At 42.4% G+C, this 18,082-nt stretch overlaps 1 pseudogene; it reads right to left on the minus strand.

Moving 5' to 3' along the window:
- Positions 1-16,927: 16,927 nt before the first annotated feature.
- LOC129647592 (peptidyl-prolyl cis-trans isomerase A-like) lies at positions 16,928-17,416 on the minus strand (annotated as a pseudogene).
- Positions 17,417-18,082: the final 666 nt, after the last annotated feature.

Genomic DNA, 18,082 nt, shown 5'->3' on the forward strand with positions numbered 1-18,082 from the left:
AACCTGCCCAGAAGACTTGGGAGTCAGACCACTGACTCTTCAGCTCGCTTCCCAGGAGTCAACGTGGGCTTTTCCCAGAGCACAGTCTACATTACCAGGTGTGTGCTGGATTGTTACAATGACATTTTGAGAAGAGAGAGTTCCATGTGAATTGGTAAAGCAGCAGGATTCATGGGAGAAGTCAGTGCAAGCCACCCTGGGATGGATAAGCCGATTATTTTTAGGCAGGGAGAAAAGAAGACAGGATGTCCTGGGTAAAAGAAGATGGGGAGAGGCAGTCAGGAATGAGCAAGCAGAGTAGGTGTGCAGGGAGGGGTGGGATCTGAGGATGCCAAGGAGGCAGGGGGTGGACTGGGGGGCACCTGCCAGGGGACAGAGCAGTTGAGACTTGAAACAGGAGGCAGTCAGGAGCCAGGAGAGTGATCTGATCCAGGGAGGGGTGAGATGAAAGCATTTTTCAGGAGGATTAGGCTGGCTGAGGCACAGGATGTCTTGGTCTTAGGCAAGTTCAGGCCAAAGGTTGATGAGATGTCCTAAAGGAGGGGTCCTAGTCCAACGTCTGGCCTGGGATGGGCGCCCAGGTGCAGTGACAGCAGCCTCCTTAGGAAGGATGACTTTCCCTCCGGGACCCCGACTGGGTGTGTCTGGGACTCATCCTACCGCCAGCTTTGCCTCCACCCCGTCCCCTCACCCGCCACTTCTAGGTCCCAGGAACCAAAGGATCCATCAGGCTGGAGTGTTCAGAGGCCATTCCCAGAACTTGCCTGGTCCGGCTCTCCGCCCCTGCAGAGACGAGACAAGGCACTGTTCAACTTGGCCTCTGCTATCATGTGCCCAGGGTTGACCTCAGCTTCCTTGTGACTCATCTCATACCCCTTCTCTCTGCAGCCCTTACTCCCACCTGTTTTTTCACTGCCCTCCTCGAAACCGTCTCTAACTTTCTCTGGCTCCTTCACATGGAGCCACAGAGGAGAAATTCCACTGCCAGCTTCCAGGGGCAAGGTTTGGAAAGACGCTGTGTGCTGCCAAGCCTGGGAGGGTGACTTAACAAGAGCGTGAGCCACATGCCTCCTTCTCTCAGTCATTGGTGGTGTCTTATAGATGACAAAGAAGGCCCCTGGTGGGCATCTCTACCCCACCCCATGCAGGTCAGGAACAGAGTCTGAGCTGACTTTCTCACTCAGTCAGAGTCTGGTTCTGGCTCAGTATCATTGTGCCTGCCTGCTAAGTCACTCAGTTGTGTCCAAGTCTTTGCGACCCCATGGTCTGTAACATGCCAGGCCCCTCTACCCATGGGATTCTCTAGGCAAGAATACCGGAGTGGGTTGCCTTTCATTCTCCAGGGGATCTTCCTGACCCAGGGATTGAACCCGTGCCTCTTATGTCTCCTGCATTGACGGATGGGTTCTTTACCACTAGTGCCACCTGGGAAGCATCATCTCCAGGTCCTAATTCTCCATCGGGCAATGGTTGCAGAGTGGGCAAGTCTTGCTAAATCCTTTCCAACTCCATCCTTCTGGATCCCCTGAGGACCGTCCCATTCTCAGCCCTGGCCGAGGCAGAGTCCTGGCTCCAACCAGGGCTGTGGCTGCCCGGGGAGGGCACATGAATGCCACCTCTGTGTAGGAACCACCTCTGCAAACAAGAGTCACACACATGCTCACACACATAGACACACACACATCTCTGCTTCTTGTGATTCTGACTCATTTCTCTCCAAGAGGATGCATTTGAACCACACTTCTCCCAAGAAGCTTCCATGAATGTACCATCTGTGCCCTTATCACTGGAATCCTCCTGCATCATGAAATGGCCCTAGGGTGAGACAAAGCTAAGGGGAATTTTATGTGTTTAATGGGCTCATGTGGTCCCTAAGTCAGAGAGTCTACCAGACCCTTGGATCTACCCCTTTTCTTTGGATAGCCAGATCTTCTTCTTTGCTATTCTTGACCCACAACAGGAGATGGGTATCCCAGGTCCTCAAGACTCTGGCATGACCCACGATGCTGTCCCAGACCAGGGCAGGCCACGGTTTTAGCTTGAAGGAAGGTATCAGTCTGGCTAAGAGAGACAGGTGATGGGCCCTGCAGAGAGGTTTATGTGATAACTACCCAGAGAGGGGCCAGGCTGTCAGTGGTACAAGGGTCCTCCTTTGTAGGAGCTGATAGGCTCAGGGGAGCTTTGTAGAGGCAATTCTGGTTTCACAGATGTGAAGACTGGAGACTTTGGTATGTGGAATGGACTCAGGGAGATTTCTCAGGAAAACATGGGCCAAGACTCATGTGAGAAACATGGGGTCTCAGATGAGCCTGGGCTTGCCTGTCTGAGGCAGAGTTCATGGGAAGTGGGAGATTATGTTGGAGAGAGAAGGAGGCATCAGTCAAGGATGCTGGGGATGAGCTCAACAGCTGGCACCTGGAATGGCGGGTCCAGGCTGTGTGTGTAGCTGCTGAGGAAGTGAGCTGCTTGTCGTGACTTAGTTATGAGTTAGTTAGCACTGCCCAGGAATCCTAAGACAGCCACCAGGAAATGAGCACTGACAAGAGCTCAGTTTGTTTTTCCAGCGAATACCTTTCCTGAGAACTGAGGTTCTGTTGTTCATTCTACTCCCTACAACTGCTTCAAGCGATGCCTCATAGACTCTGAGGATGGTTTTCTTGTGGGCAGAAAAAATTGCTAGCCATTCTGCGTGTTTGTGTGTGTGAGAGAGAGACAGAAACACACACAGAGAGACAGAGAGAGAGAAAGAAGGAGATTGATACAGGATGGATGGAGAGATGACATCATGAAGAGGCAAGAGAGAAAAAGACAGTCTACTGGCAACCCACTCCAGTACTCTTGCCTGGAAAATCCCATGGACGGAGGAGCCTGATGGGCTGCAGTCAGTCCATGAGGTCGTGAAGAGTCGGACACGACTGAGCGACTTCACTTTCACCTTTTGCTTTCATGCACTGGAGAAGGAAATGGCAACCCACTCCAGTGTTCTTGCCTGGAGAATCCCAGGGACGGGGGAGCCTGGTGGGCTGCCGTCTCAGGGGTCGCACAGAGTCAGACACGACTGCAGCGACTTAGCAGCAGCAGCAGCAACTGTCTTACTGTTGGCGCTCAGTAAAAGTTTGTGCTTAATAAATGCTGTTGTATTAAACTGGAGGGCAAGGCAGAATTAAAGAGCTGGATTGGAGCCACCACGCATTGCCTTACTTGTTTGATGGACTCTTCAACCAAATAAATCAGCACCATCTAGTCACCTTGATGCAACAGAAATGCTGCACCATGAGGGAGAGTGGATGTCAATTCCTTGGGGATGTTTTTGCTCTTTCTTAGGCTCTGTAGTTCTTTATAGCATTGGATTTATTAACTTTGCTCCATGCTGAGGCAATTAATAGTACCTGTAACTCCAGGTCAGTCACCTTATAAATGCACAGCCCCTTGAGACTGCAATTGGTTCCGCATTAAACTGTCACTATTCCTGAAGTGACATGAAGATCTCCTGAGTTTGGGCCAGCACTGCCAGGGTCAATGATAAATGGCAGGTGACCCCTGCCATCTTTCCCAAGAAACTGAGGTCTCACTTCTGCTGAACAAGCAATCAGTTAATCAAATCAGTACTAATCGGATGTCTATTACACCATCAGTATTTGGAGGCAGCCTCTCTACCTTTGATACTCCAGGAATTTTAACTCTGACTTGAACTTTTCCCTACCTTTACTCCAGAATCACATGGCTTCTCTTAACTATTTTTGTTTCTGTCTCTGGCAACTGAAAAAATAGCCTTGACCTAAGCACTCTGGGGGCAAGTAGAGAAATTGGGTAACTAAGAATCAGTACAAGAAATTCTTCCACTTATTGAGTCTTCCAGGAATTTTGGACAAGGTGGATATTTTCCTTCTCATTTTTTTTTTCCCAGTCACTCTACAGGACTTGTAGGATCTTAAGCAGTAGTAGGACTTAAGTAGTTCCCAGACTAAGGATCTAAGCCAGGTTCCTGGTGATGAAAGCACCCAGTCCTAACCATTGGACTACCAGGGAATTCTCCTTCCTTCTCATTTTAAAGGCATGAATCATTTCGCACCAAGAGAAAAGAACAGAGAGTAATACTGCAGTCTCCTGGAGTCTCACTACCTCGTTGTGTCACACACTAGCATTTAGGCATCACTACTTCTGAATTTCATTTTCTAAATAAATGGAGCTTTGGAAATCCAAAAACAAGGGGATATATGTATGGCTGATTCATTTTGCTGTAAAGCAGAAACTAATATTGCATTAAAGCAACTATACTCCAAGAAAAAGAAGAAAAGAAAGGCATAGAGCTTTGGACTTTGATCCCAAGTCTATTAAGTGACCTAGAGATGAGTTGGCTGTTTCTGTGCTTTGTCTTTAAAATGAGGTGAAAGGTGTAGCTTTGAGAGGGACAAAAGTTCCAAATTTTATTTTAGAAGAATTATGAAACATGCCTAATAGAAATTTTAAAATATTTTAAAACTATTAGTTTATCAATTGTATGAATTTAACAGAGTTTAAGTAGCTCTTAATTTTCCCAAATACTAAGTTTTTTGGGGAAAGTTTTTGAAAGTCTTTCTGTCTACAACATAATAAATCCATGTATCACTCTATGGTACTTATCCTCTTCAAATTAGCCAAATCCAAATAGTCATGAAGTAAGTAGAATCTAAGAATATGACTTATTCTTTTGGTTTCAGTGGTTAGAAATTCAAAAGTTCAATGTCATTTTTCTATTTTGACTTGGTTTAACATTTCCTATGTTGTTCTTTGGAAAGAGAGATATAGGTGAATATTAACTTCATTGCTGCTACGTCGCTTCAGTCGTGTCCAACTCTGTGCAACCCCATAGACGGCAGCCCACCAGGCTCCCCCGTCCCTGGGATTCTCCAGGCAAGAACACTGGAGTGGGTTGCCATTTCCTTCTCCAACGCATGAAAGTGAAAAGTGAAAGTGAAGTTGCTCAGTTGTGTCCGACTCTTCGAGACCCCATGGACTGCAGCTTGCCAGGCTCCTCCATCCATGGGATTTTCCAGGCAAGAGTACTAGAGTGGGTTGCCATTGCCTTCTCCAATTAACTTCATTAATGAGCTGCTATTTGAGTCTTCTGAGCTTAAAGAGTTGAATGGGCTGTTTTCCTTGAATTAAAAAGTTAGCTTGTATTGATTCATACAGAGAACCAATTTGATAAAACTTTATAGAATTTAGAATATGTAAAGCATGTGAATAATAGTGGAAAGATTTTGAGAGATTAAGGATAAGTCTAGCAAATCCTAGGGTTATAGGTACCATTAAAAATCATTGTCTCCAAGGACAAAGATCATGCCAAACATAGCACGTGCTTATATCAATGCAAGATAGAAAGCAGCCAGTAGAGTTCAGTTTGGATGAGGACACTGCCCAACACACTTAGAAACTATGAGAGGCTTAAAGATGACTGATGCATAGCTAGTTCATCATCAAAACATATAGTCAAGTTGTATAGGCAAGCATGTGTGACTAAACAGATGATGAGGTAATAAAGAATCAGTGCTGTAACAGACATACAAGGGGAATTCCATGTGATGAGGTGGGGACACTTAGCTAATTCAGCAAAGATTTATGAAGCAAGTACTGAGCAATCTGTCCTAACTGCCAAGAGTGCAGAGCAGCTCAAGATAAGTTAGTGTTTGATCTTAAAAAAAATGGCTAAGCTTTCAGTAGGAAGAGAATTGGGGATGGCAGTATAGGTAAAATAGGGAAAGAATCAGGAGAGGAAAAAACTGGTATAAATGAGGATACGACATAAAGATGTAGTAGGTTTTGAATTTCCTCAGATTTGTCTGTAATTGCAATGCCTCATCTTTAATTTATTTCTCTCTGGTAGCTCAGATGGTAAAGAATCTTCCTGCAATGCAGGACACCTGGGTTTGATCCCTGGGTCAGGAAGATCCCCTGCAGAAGAGAATGGCAACCCACTCCAGTGTTCTTGCCTGGAGAATTCCATGGACACACGGGTTTGCAAAGAGTCGGACACAACAGTGAATGACTGTCACTTTCACTTTCTCCACTGCCATTCAGCTTCTGTCGATATCACTTGCTCTGAGGGCTTCTGGCCAGGTCATCAATGATTTCTCCATTCCAAATCCAACGGACACTTTTAGTCTCAAGCAGAATAAATCCAAGGAGGAACACACCGAGACACATAATAATCAAACTGAAAAAAATTAAAGGTAAAATACTAAAAGCAACAAGGGAAAAACAACAAACAACATATAAGAGAACTCCCACAAGGTTATCAGCTGATTTCTCAACAGAAACTCTACAAGCCAGAAGGGAATGGTATGATATATTTAAAGTGATAAAAGGGAAGAAACTACAATCAAAAATACTCTGCCCAGCAAGATTCTTATTCAAATTGGATTAAGAAATCAAATGCTTTACAGACAAGCAAAAGTTAAAACTCAGTACCACCAAACAAGCTTTATGACAAATGCTAAAGGAACTTCTCTAGGCATGAAACACAAGAGAAGGAAAAGACCTACAGAAAATAAATCCCCCAAAATTAAGAAAATGGTAATAGGATCATACACATTGATAATTACTTTAAAGGTAAATGGTTTAAATGCACCAACCAAAAGACACAGACTGGCTGGGTGGATGATGTATATATGCACATCCACTCTCTACATCACTTTGCTTGATTCCCCAAATTGTATGTAATTATTTTATATCATTAGGTTAATCATGTTCCCATTATGGCTTGCAATTGTGATTATCTTTTATTTTTGCCTGACATCTATTTCTGCTTTATTGACTATGCCAAGGCCTTTGACTGTGTGGATCACAATAAACTGTGGAAAATTCTGAAAGAGATGGGAATACCAGACCACCTGACCTGCCTCTTGAGAAACCTGTATGCAGGTCAGGAAGCAACAGTTAGAACTGGACATGGAACAACAGACTGGTTCCAAATAGGAAAGGGAGTACGTCAAGGCTGTATATTGTCTCCCTGCTTATTTAACTTATATGCAGAGCACATCATAAGAAACTCTGGGCTGGAGGAAGCACAAGCTGAAATCAAGATTGCCAGAATAAATATCAATAACCTCAGATATGCAGATGACACCACCCTTATGGCAGAAAGTGAAGAGGAACTAAAAAGCCTCTTGGTAAAAGTGAAAGAGGAGAGTGAAAAACTTGGCTTAAAGCTCAACATTCAGAAAACTAAGATCATGGCATCTGGTCCCATCACTTCATGGGAAATAGATGGGGAAACAGTGGAAACAGTGTCAGACTTCATGTTTTTGGGCTCCAAAATCACTGCAGATGGTGATTGCAGCCATGAAATTAAAAGACGCTTACTCCTTGGAAGGAAAGTTATGACCAACCTAGATAGCATATTAAAAAGCAGAGACATTACTTTGCCCACAAAGATCTGTCTTGTCAAGGCTATAGTTTTTCCAGTGGTCATGTATGGATGTGAGAGTTTGACTGTGAAGAAAGCTGAGTGCCAACGAATTGATGCTTTTGAACTGTGGTGTTGGAGAAGACTCTTGAGAGTCCCTTGGACTGCAAGCAGATCCAACCAGTCCATTCTAAAGGAGATCCTGGGTGTTCTTTAGAAGGACTGATGCTAATGCTGAAACTCTAGTACTTTGGCCACCTCATGGGAAGAGTTGACTCATTGGAAAAGCCTCTGAAGCTGGGAGGGATTGGGGGCAGGAGGAGAAGGGGACGACAGAGGAAGAGATGGCTGGATGGCATCACCGACTCAATGGACATGAGTTTGAGTGAATTCCAGGAGGAGGGACAGGGAGGCCTGGCGTGCTGCAATTCATGGGGTCGCAAAGAGTCGGACATGACTGAGCTTCACTGATAAACATCTTTTGCTATTGTGATTATGCAACTATTATTCATTTCAATAATTGTATAATCATTGGTCAAGAGAAAATAATAGAATTCTATATCGCTAAAGTAAAAGTGAAAGTGTTTGTCTCTCAGTTGTGTCTGACTTTTTACGATCCATGGACTCTAGCCCACCAGTCTTCTCTGTCCATGGAATTCTCCAGGCAAGAATACTGGAATAGGTTGCCATTTTCTTCTCCAGGGCATCTTCCCAACTCAGGGAACGAACCCGGGACTCCTGCATTGCAGGCAGATTCTTTACTGTCTGAGCCACCAGGGAAGCCCGTATCACTAAAACTATCATTTAATAGAAAAACCTGTAATCACTTTTTAAAACCCTGATGCACATTAGAATCATCTTGGAATTTTTGAAAAATACAATACCCAGGTATTGTTTTTTCTTCAAAGCCCCAGATATGATTCTAACGAGCAGCCGTGTTTAAAAACAACTGGACTACATGATGATCTTTTACTTTTACCTAGCTTGTTTCACTTTTTCTATTTCATATACAGTGCTTCCATTTCATTTAGTTTATGTTTTCTAAATTCTCTATTTCTCATTTTTTGTTGTTCTTTCTCAAGCCTTTATCAAGTGTAGCAGAAAAGCTCAAGTGTAGCAGAAAATCTCTTGTATACATATATATAAATAGTGTATATAATATATATATTTTAGAAAACTTACGAATTTCTGCCTAGCTAAAAAACTTATGACATTTTCATGCAACTTGTTTGACTAAGCATGAATAGAAAGTTAGATTTCTAATTTATAGTCACTCAAAACTTTGATATGGTACATTTATTCTGGCATCTTGGCTTCCCTGGTCGCTCAGCGGTAAAGAACCTGCCTGTAATGCAGGAGCTGTAGGAGGCTCGAGTTCAATCCCTGGGTCAGGAAGATTCCTTGGAGCAGGAAATGGTTACACACTCCAGTATTCTCCCCTGAAGAATCCTATGGACAGAGGAGCCTGTTGGGCTATAGTCTATAGGATTGCAAAGGGTCAGACATGACTAAAGTGACTTAGCATAGTTATTACTGCTAAAAGCCTAGAAAGCTTATTATCTTAGTGATTTTTTTGAAAAAAATTTGAATGAGGCTTGAAGCTTCTAATCCAATATTGAGAATATAAAGAAATATTGTTTTAAAAAAAGAAATTAACAAGTGATACAGTATTATTAACTAAAGTACAAATTTTGGTCAAATTTCAAAAAAATTAAAAAAAAAAAAACAAATCCAATGGAAATTCTTTAATCCTCATCTTATTTGACCACTTGGTAACATGGCTGCCATGTTCCACTCTTGTCTTTTCACTCCTCCTCTGGTTTCTACAACATTTCTTTTTCCCTAAGCTCTATTCTCAGTTCCCTTTCTCTGTCCATCCCTTCTTGCCTCAATTCTTTATACCTACATTTTCTTCCCTTGCAATAGACCCTTCCTTCTCATATTATATCCAAATCATTCTTTATTGAAGTATTTATCTATTTATTTTTGTCTGTGTTGGGTCTTGGTTGCGGTGCTCGGTCTTCTCTACTTGTGGCACATGGGTTTAGTTGCCCTGTGCCATGAGGGATCTTAATCTCTCAGCCAAAGATCTAACCTGAGTCCCCTGCATTGGAAGGCAGATTCTTAGCCATTGGACCACCAAAGAAGTCCCCCAAATAGTTCTTATTTACTTTTCAGATCTCAGCTCAATTATTTTTTAAAAAATATTTTTTATTTATTTGGTTGAACCGGGTTTCAGTTGGTGCACTTGGGATCTTCAATATTCACTGACACCTGAGGGATCTTTAGTTGTGACCTGTGAACTCTTAGTTTCCATATGTGGGATCTAGTTCCTCAACCAGGAATAGAACTCAGGTCCCCTGCATTGGGAGCTTGGAGTCTTAGCCACTTGAAGTCCCTCAGCTCAATTATTACTTCCTTTAGGAAGTCTTCCCTACTCTACTCCCCAAATCTTGCCCTTACATAGTCAGCAGCCTCTAGGTGAATGCCATAGTACTCAGATATCCTCCTAGATCAGTACTGGCAACAATGTCTTTTCAATACTTGTATCATCTAAATCTAAATACAGAGGTATTGTTCACCATTATATTTCTAACACTTAGGAGAGTGGTGGGCTAATACCAAGCTCTTAATAAATGCTTCTTAAATGAATGAATGAATGGTTTATTCAGGTGACATCAAGAAATCTGCATTGGTTAAAATAGGGTGCATATAGAAAGAGATGAGGGGAACAATAGATTGGGGGATATTCTTGGCTTTCAAAGAAAAAAGTTTTAGCTCCACTCTATAGACAAAACGGACCCTTGAAAAACACATGGGCTACAGAATGCCATGTTCTAGCATTAGTCTAGTAGCCTGTCCTATTAATGGGTATAGTGTGATTGGAGAAATGAAACACAGGATAGTCTGGTCGAGCAACTGTAGGGACAGTAAGATGATCATACACTTAAGATGCATAGTTATCAAAGTATGCTAAGGGCTGGTGAAAGAGGATTCATTCTCTTGTCACTACCATTCACTGGGACAAGGAGTGCAGAGGGAGAGCCAGGATTAGAAAAGATTAGATTAGAAGAAGAGTGAGATCATTTTCTATATGGTTTGAGTTAATAGGAAGGATACTTTGGAGGCATTGCTAAGAGACAGTTGGAAATTCCAGCCTGTAGTTCAGAGAAGGTTTGAAAAGAAATGTGGAGTTGAGAGACATTTGAAAAGAGGTAATGGCTGAAGATGTGAAAGTCCCCAGGGAGACAAGGGAAAGCAAAGAGAGAAGGACCTTGAAGAAATCTCCCCTTTTCAGTGGAGGAACATAAAGTCAGCAAAGAGCAGATGAAGAGATTTTTCCAGAAGGAAAAGGCAGTCACACTCAAATATTGCTGTGGTTACAGTCTTCAGAATGTGGAAAAATAACTTGAAAGTTGGTAGATAGCAGGACAAAGATGGAGAAAAAGTGATAATCTGACATGGATTTCAAGGGAGAAGAGTTTATTGAGCTCAGAAGGTAGAAAGTTTTGCAAAGATGATCCAGAAGCAACAGTGGAGTGGAAGGTAATGAGAATGTGAGCTTTCTTGATTGAGATGTAGGAGAAATTAGGTATAATCTCAAATTACACTTGAGAGGGTAAAAAACTAGGTTAAAGAGAAAGTTAAGTGCTCATCAGTGCAAAGAAATGAAAAGGAAAGAAAAAGGTGAGTGTTTAAGCCCAAGGTCCAAAGTGTAAATGAATTCACTGACAGTGGAATGAGAGGTTTTAAGATTATAGTAACAAGGTCCAGTACTTTGGCCACCTCATGGGAAGAGTTGACTCATTGGAAAAGCCTCTGATGCTGGGAGGGATTGGGGGCAGGAGGAGAAGGGGACGACAGAGGATGAGATGGCTGGATGGCATCACTGATTCGATGGACGTGAGTTTGAGTGAACTCTGGGAGTTGGTGATGGACAGGGAGGCCTGGCATGCTGCAGTTCGTGGGGTTGCAAAGAGTCAGACACGACTGACCGACTGAACTGAACTGAACTGAACAAAGTTTACCCAGTCAATACATTTCACCCAGTCAGGTCAACCTGAAGATATAGAGCATCTCATCAACTATCTGCACATATATGTAAATTACAGCTCTGTTACCTTTTATCTTAGTTAATTACATGTTTCATAAAAATAATCATTATCCTGTGAACTCCGGGAGTTGGTGATGGACAGGGTGGCCTGGCGTGCTGCGATTCATGGGGTCACAAAGAATGGGACACGACTGAGCAACTGAACTGAACTGAATCATCAGCATTTCCCCTTGCTGATTTTTGATCTTTCAGACAACTACTCTCCTCCTATTATTTTCTTTAAATGGACATATGCTTTCTTTTTTAAATTTTTATTTATTTTTAGTTGGAAGATAATTGCTTTATATCTGCCATACATCATTAATTCTGCCATACATATGTTACATACATGCATCTGCTATACATTCATTAATTCTGTCATATATCAATGTGAATCAGCCGTAGGTATGCATATGTCCCCTCCCTCTTGGCCTTCCCTCCCACCCCCATCCCATCCCCACCTACCCCCACCCACCACTCTAGGTCATTACCGAGCACCGACTTGAGCTCCCTGTGTCCACAGCAATTTCCCACTGGCTATCTATTTTATATATGGTGTATATTTCAATGCTACTCTCAATTCATCCCACCCTCTCCTGCCCCTGCTGTGTCCACAGCTCTCTTCTCTATACTGTGTCTCTATTGCCATTCTGCAAATAAGTTCATCAGCACCATTTTTCTAGATTCCATATATATGTATTAATATATGATATTTATTTTTCTTTTTCTGTCTTATTCATTCTGTATAAAAGACTCTAGGTTCATCCATCTCAATAGAACTGATTCAAATTTGTTCTTTTTTATGGCTAAGTAAAATTACATCATGTATATATATATATATATATATAAAAGTATACATATACATATATATATATATCTCATGGCTTTATCCATTCATTATCGATGGACATCTAGGTTGCTTCCACGTCCTAGCTGTTGTAAATGGTGCTGCAATGAACACTGGGGTACATGTATCTTTTAGAATTGTGATTTTCTCAGGCTATATGTCCAGTAGTGGGATTGCTGTTTCATATGGTAGTTTTATTCCTAGTTTTTAAAGAAATCTCCATACTGCTTTCGATAGTGAGTGTAGCAATTTACATTCCCACCAACTGTGCAAGGGGGTTCCCTTTTCTCCACATTCTTTCCAGCACTCATTGTTTGTAGACTTTTTTGATGGTAGCCGTTCTGATCGGTATGAGATGATACTTCATTGTAGTTTTGATATGCATTTCTCTAATAATAAGTGATGGTGAGCATTTTTTCATGGGTGTCTTCTTTAGATAAATGTCTGTTTCGATCTTTTTCCTTAAATGGACTCATTGCTTTCTTATCCTCATTCTAAACAACAATATCAATGAAATCACTGGTTCATATTTGTATTTTTATGTTCTGTAAATTAAATATGTAACAGTTAAAATACAAAATGTATATACAGGTAGAGCCTGGGGTCTGGTACCTGACAATTTAATTCACATCTTATCTCTACCACTTACTAGCTGTGTGACCTTGGGCAACAAACTTAACCTCTCTGTGCCTTGGTTTTCTCTTACATAAACTGAGGATGTTATTGGAAGCTCTGGTCCACTATGATTGCCTCCTTCTCTCAAACTCTAAACTCTTCTTGTCTTATTTTCTGAACAACCTACTTGTCACCTGTCATATACTACCTTCAGTCTTCATTCAGGAAAATTATGGAGCACTTACCATATGCCAGTTACTGAGAGGCTGAGTCCTGGGCAGAGTCCTCAGTAAGGTCACCAAATAAAACTTCACTTGCAACTGTTAGGTTTTGCATTTTCCTTTAGCTGACATTTTCAACACCAAAGTGCTCACTGCATTCTTACTTTGATTTGCTATCTCATTTCCTAAGACCAGGGACAATACTGCTTTGTTGGAACTCGAAGGCTTACCTGATGCAGGGACAACAGAGAAGTCACTTAGATTTGGGCTGGGAAAGGATAAGGAACAGGACAGAGACTTAGTGCCTGGAAAAGTATGATTCAGTAAGTAGAAGGAATGTCCCCATCTGTCGATAAGATGTAAGATGACAGACTAGACTTCTAGCAATCCTTTCCTCCCTGCTTGGGACTTACCGGAGCACTGAAATCTTGGTTCACATTTGAAATCTCAACCTGAAGAGATTCAAGAAAAACTCTTTGGTAGCTCTAGTGGATAAACAAAAAGCAGACACTAATGCTACATATCAACGAATTGATTGTTGCTATCTTTCTCCCCAGGTGTAGAACGTTTCTAAGCTCCAAGTGAGCCCTCTTCATTGAAGAAGCTCTGAACTTCAAAGGCAGTCCATCATGGTCTTTGATATCTGTTGAACTGAATTTGGGAAACTGCAAGGAATCTCATTTTCAATTTAAGCTGAGGGAAGGTTCTGGATTTTAAACAAAAGGGTTGAAACTTCTCTGGAATCTGTCGTCTGTCTGGTTAAGACCTTTTGGATAAACACCAGTTACTTCTCTGACTTATCTCTGAAGTACGAAGTGCCTTCTGAGTATCTTGATCACTTGAATTCTAGAAAAGAGAACGCGGAAGTGATGACACTCTTTATAGCTTTCCAGAACTACGGATTTGCCATTTATTTTGTGTATCAGATTGCAGCCATGAAATTAAAAGATGCTTGCTCCTCGTAAGGAAAGTTACGATCAACCTAGACAGAAAATCAAAAAGCAGAGACATTACTTTGTTAACAAAGGTCCGTCTAGTCAAGGCTATGGTTTTTCCAGTGGTCACGTATGGATGTGAGAGTTGGACTATAAAGAAAGCTGAGTGCCCAAGAATTGATGCTTTTGAACTGTGGTGTTGGAGAAAACTCTTGAGAGTCCCTTGGACTGTAAGGAGATCCAACCAGTTCATTCTAAAGGAGATCAGTCCTGAGTGTTCTTTAGAAGGACTGATGTTGAAGCTGAAATTCCAGTACTTTGGCCACCTGATACAAAGGGCTGACTTATTTGAAAAGACCCTGATGCTGGGAAAGATTGAGGGCAGGAGGAGAAGGGGACGACAGAGGATGAGATGGTTGGATGGCATCACCGAATCGATGGACATGGGTTTGGGTGGACTCCGGGAGTTGGTGATGGACAGGGAGGCCTGGCGTGCTGTGATTCATGGGGCCGCAAAGAGTTGGACACGACTGAGTGACTGAACTGAACTGAACACCACAAAGGCAAGTCTATGCTCATCAATGATAATTATGAACTAGATGCAAATTGAGATCCAGTTATTGGACATCTATATGCCATTTCAAACATTTCATCACAGGTAATCATATTAATCTTCATGAGAGGTTAATTATTAATTCTGTCATTATTATTATTAACATATTGTTAATCTTGTTCTAGAATGAAGAAATTCAAGAGATTCAAGGTCACTTAGCTAGCATCTTCCTCAAATGATAACCACAAGAAAATCATTTTTAAAAAGATATTGTTTGTATAAGCCTGCAGAGCTAGTAACCGACAGACATAGTTTCAAGTTAAACTCTTAATCCTGAAGAACGCATTCTTTGTTCTGTGCCACAGTCCCTTGTTTATTCTATAAATTTCTGACCACATAATTTTTAGATAATTACAACTTCTCTGCCTCATTTGTAAATTGAGGATAATGATGAAAGACTGTCAATGAAAAAAATGACACTATATATCTTCATATAGTGAAACTCAGGTATCCATGAACAAATGAAGGGAAATTCACAAATAAATCTGTAAAGTATAAAGTTATAAATTAAGTGTCATGAGATTAACTATAAATGACTTTAGGGTTTAGGCTATGTCTCATTTTTGTTTCACCCCCAGGCCCCAGTTTAAAGACAGACTTAACAAATGTTTGTGGAACAACGTGGGTGAATAATAATAATTTCCTTGGGCCTTGGATAAATGTTTATACACTTGAAGGAAATAATGGAATTCTAGAACTGGAAGAGATCTTGGAACCGTCTATACCCATGGTTCTTCAAACATTAACGTATGGCATCAGAATCCTCTGGAGAGTTTGTTAAAGCACAGATCGCTGTGTTCCAGACCCCCAGAGTTCTTGGTACACAAAGTCTGGGATGGGCTTGAGCCTTGTCATTTCTTTTTTAAAAAGATGTATTTATGTATTATTTGTGTTTTGGCTGTGCTGGATCTTCCTTGCTGTGCTCGGGCTTCCTGTGGTTGTGGTGAGTGGGGGCTACTCTCCACTTGTGGTGTGAGGGCTTCTCATTGTGGTGGCTTCTCTTGTTGTGGAGCATGGGCTCTAGGCACATGGGCTTCAGGCTTTGTGGCACATGGGCTTAGTTGTTCCTCGGTATGGGGGATCTTCCTGGATGAGGGATCCACCCATGTGCCCTGCATGGGCAGGTGGATTCTTAGCCAGAAGACCACCAGGGAAGCCTTGAGCATTGGCATTTCTAACAAGTTCCCACGTGAGGCTGATGTTGCTGGTCCAGGGACCACACTTTGAGAATCACTAACCTGCCACAACAATAACTAATATTTATTAAGGGCTAATTATGTGACAGGCACTGTGCTAAAGGTATAATTCATATTAGGTCATTTAATCATTACGATACATCTACGGATGGTGACATTATTAGCGTCCTTATTTTAGTTATAAGAACAATGAGACCCGGAGAAGCTAAGTATTTTACCCAGACTCATCTACCTAATAAGTGGTGGAACCACGGTGATGCATCCAGGCTGTGTGATGCTACATCTGGCTCTCTCGGGTGATATTATAACTGCACAGAGTGAGGTGCCTTGTACATCAGCCTAGATGAAGAAATGGAGGCCCACCAGAAGTGACTCCCCCAAGGTCACATGATGAATTGGAAGAGGAGTATGAATGAGAACACTCTTCCTAATTCAGCATCTGCCATCTCTTGCCATAGAGCACGAGGGGCAGGCAAGGGTTCTACCCCTTCTTTCAGTGAATTCCCAAGGCCATCACCTTCTAATCAGTTTGAATAGTATAGATGTCCTTATGGTGATCTGATACATCAGTCATTTTCCTTATTTACCCACTGTTTCATAACTTAAGGAGGTGGTGGTGTCTGTAGAGGAGACAGTAGGGATTGATGGATGAGTCATGAGGCTGGAGGCTAAAGGCCCAGAAAGGAAAGGGGTTAATCAGACTGATGAATGGCTCAAGAGTGGATGGAAGAAATGTCTCCATGTGTCTTGGCAAGTCCTCTGTAATATTTCTTCCCACACTTAGAAAACCCAGCTCTCAGGGACTTTAGGTCACTGTACCTCAACCACCCGAGTCTCCCAGGGATGCTGGAAAGGAAAATTAAGAATGATTGGTTTGGGAAAGATTGGGCCTAGGAGGGCTCTTAAAATTCTCAATTCAGTCCCCAGAGACTCTGTCCTTAGATATGCTATACTCTCTGGTTTCTGTGCCCATAAGTTTGTTTGTTTGTTAGTTTTCAAGTAAAAGGTAAGTCAAATTTATTAGATTTGTCCACGGTCACCAATGGTGATCTTCTTGCTGGTCTTGCCATTCCTGAACCCAAAGCGCTCCATGGCTTCCACAATATTCATGCTGCCCTTCACCCTGTCAGAGACAACGAGCTTGCCATCCAACCATTCAGTCTTGGCAGTGCAGATGAAAAACTGGGAACCGTTTGTGTTGGGGCCAGCCTTTGCCATGGACAAGATGCCAGAGCCTGCATGCTTCAGAGTGAAATTCTCATCAAATTTCTCACCATAGATGGACTTGCCACTGGTGCCATTACGGCATGCGAAGTCACCACCCTGGCACATAAGTCCTGGAATTATTCTATGAAAGCAGGGACCTTTATTCCAAATCTTTTCTTCCCAGGGCTCAGAGCATGAAAAATTTCTGCTGTCTTTGGAAATTTGTCTGCAAAAGCTCAGAGGAGATGGGACCCAAGTCTTGCCATTGTTGGCAATGTCAATGAACAGGGTGGGGTTGACCATGGCTGAAGGCTTCGGGGTGGCTCCGTCTACAAGGCTGTACCCATAAGTTTTGCTAAACAGGTGTCTTTGAGCTGCACAGTGCTCAGGGTAAAAACATTTGAAGTGAGTTTAACATCATAATTAAAGAAAAAATTTGCCCATTATTCAAAGATTATGCTGTACCTGAGACCAAGCAAATACCGTCACACAGCAATGGCTTGGTCGCGCGGGTGGTCAAAGCTGTCCTTTCTTTGGCCAGGAAAGGTTAACATCCCTGTCTGCAAAATCTGATTTCTTTAAGGACCCTCTGTCCCTCATCCCTCCCTCCCTTTTCCTTTCACCACACCCGCCCCCCATCCCCAGGCACTTTATGCACAAAGCTCCTCAACATTGAGATCGTGGGTATGATTGTTACGGGCAAATTCCCTAACTTTCAAGAGCTTCAGAGGCATGAGTAGCCTGTGAATGTCTGTGTGATCAGTGAGTTTGTTCTTTAGGATGAGAAATCTGGTAAGCACGCAGGCCCCAAAGATCAGGTGCTCTCAAATGAGTCATTGGTAATGAGTAGACAAAACACAAAGCACAATTGTCCATATTTCCTGCCCCAGTCCCCTTCCACCCCCTCTCCAAAATCTACCCTGCCCTTCCTGGCCTTTCCCACCCCCTGCAGGTAGACTAATTGGCTGA

Source organism: Bubalus kerabau, chromosome 3, assembly GCF_029407905.1.
Source record: "Bubalus kerabau isolate K-KA32 ecotype Philippines breed swamp buffalo chromosome 3, PCC_UOA_SB_1v2, whole genome shotgun sequence".
Lineage (NCBI taxonomy): Eukaryota > Metazoa > Chordata > Mammalia > Artiodactyla > Bovidae > Bubalus > Bubalus kerabau.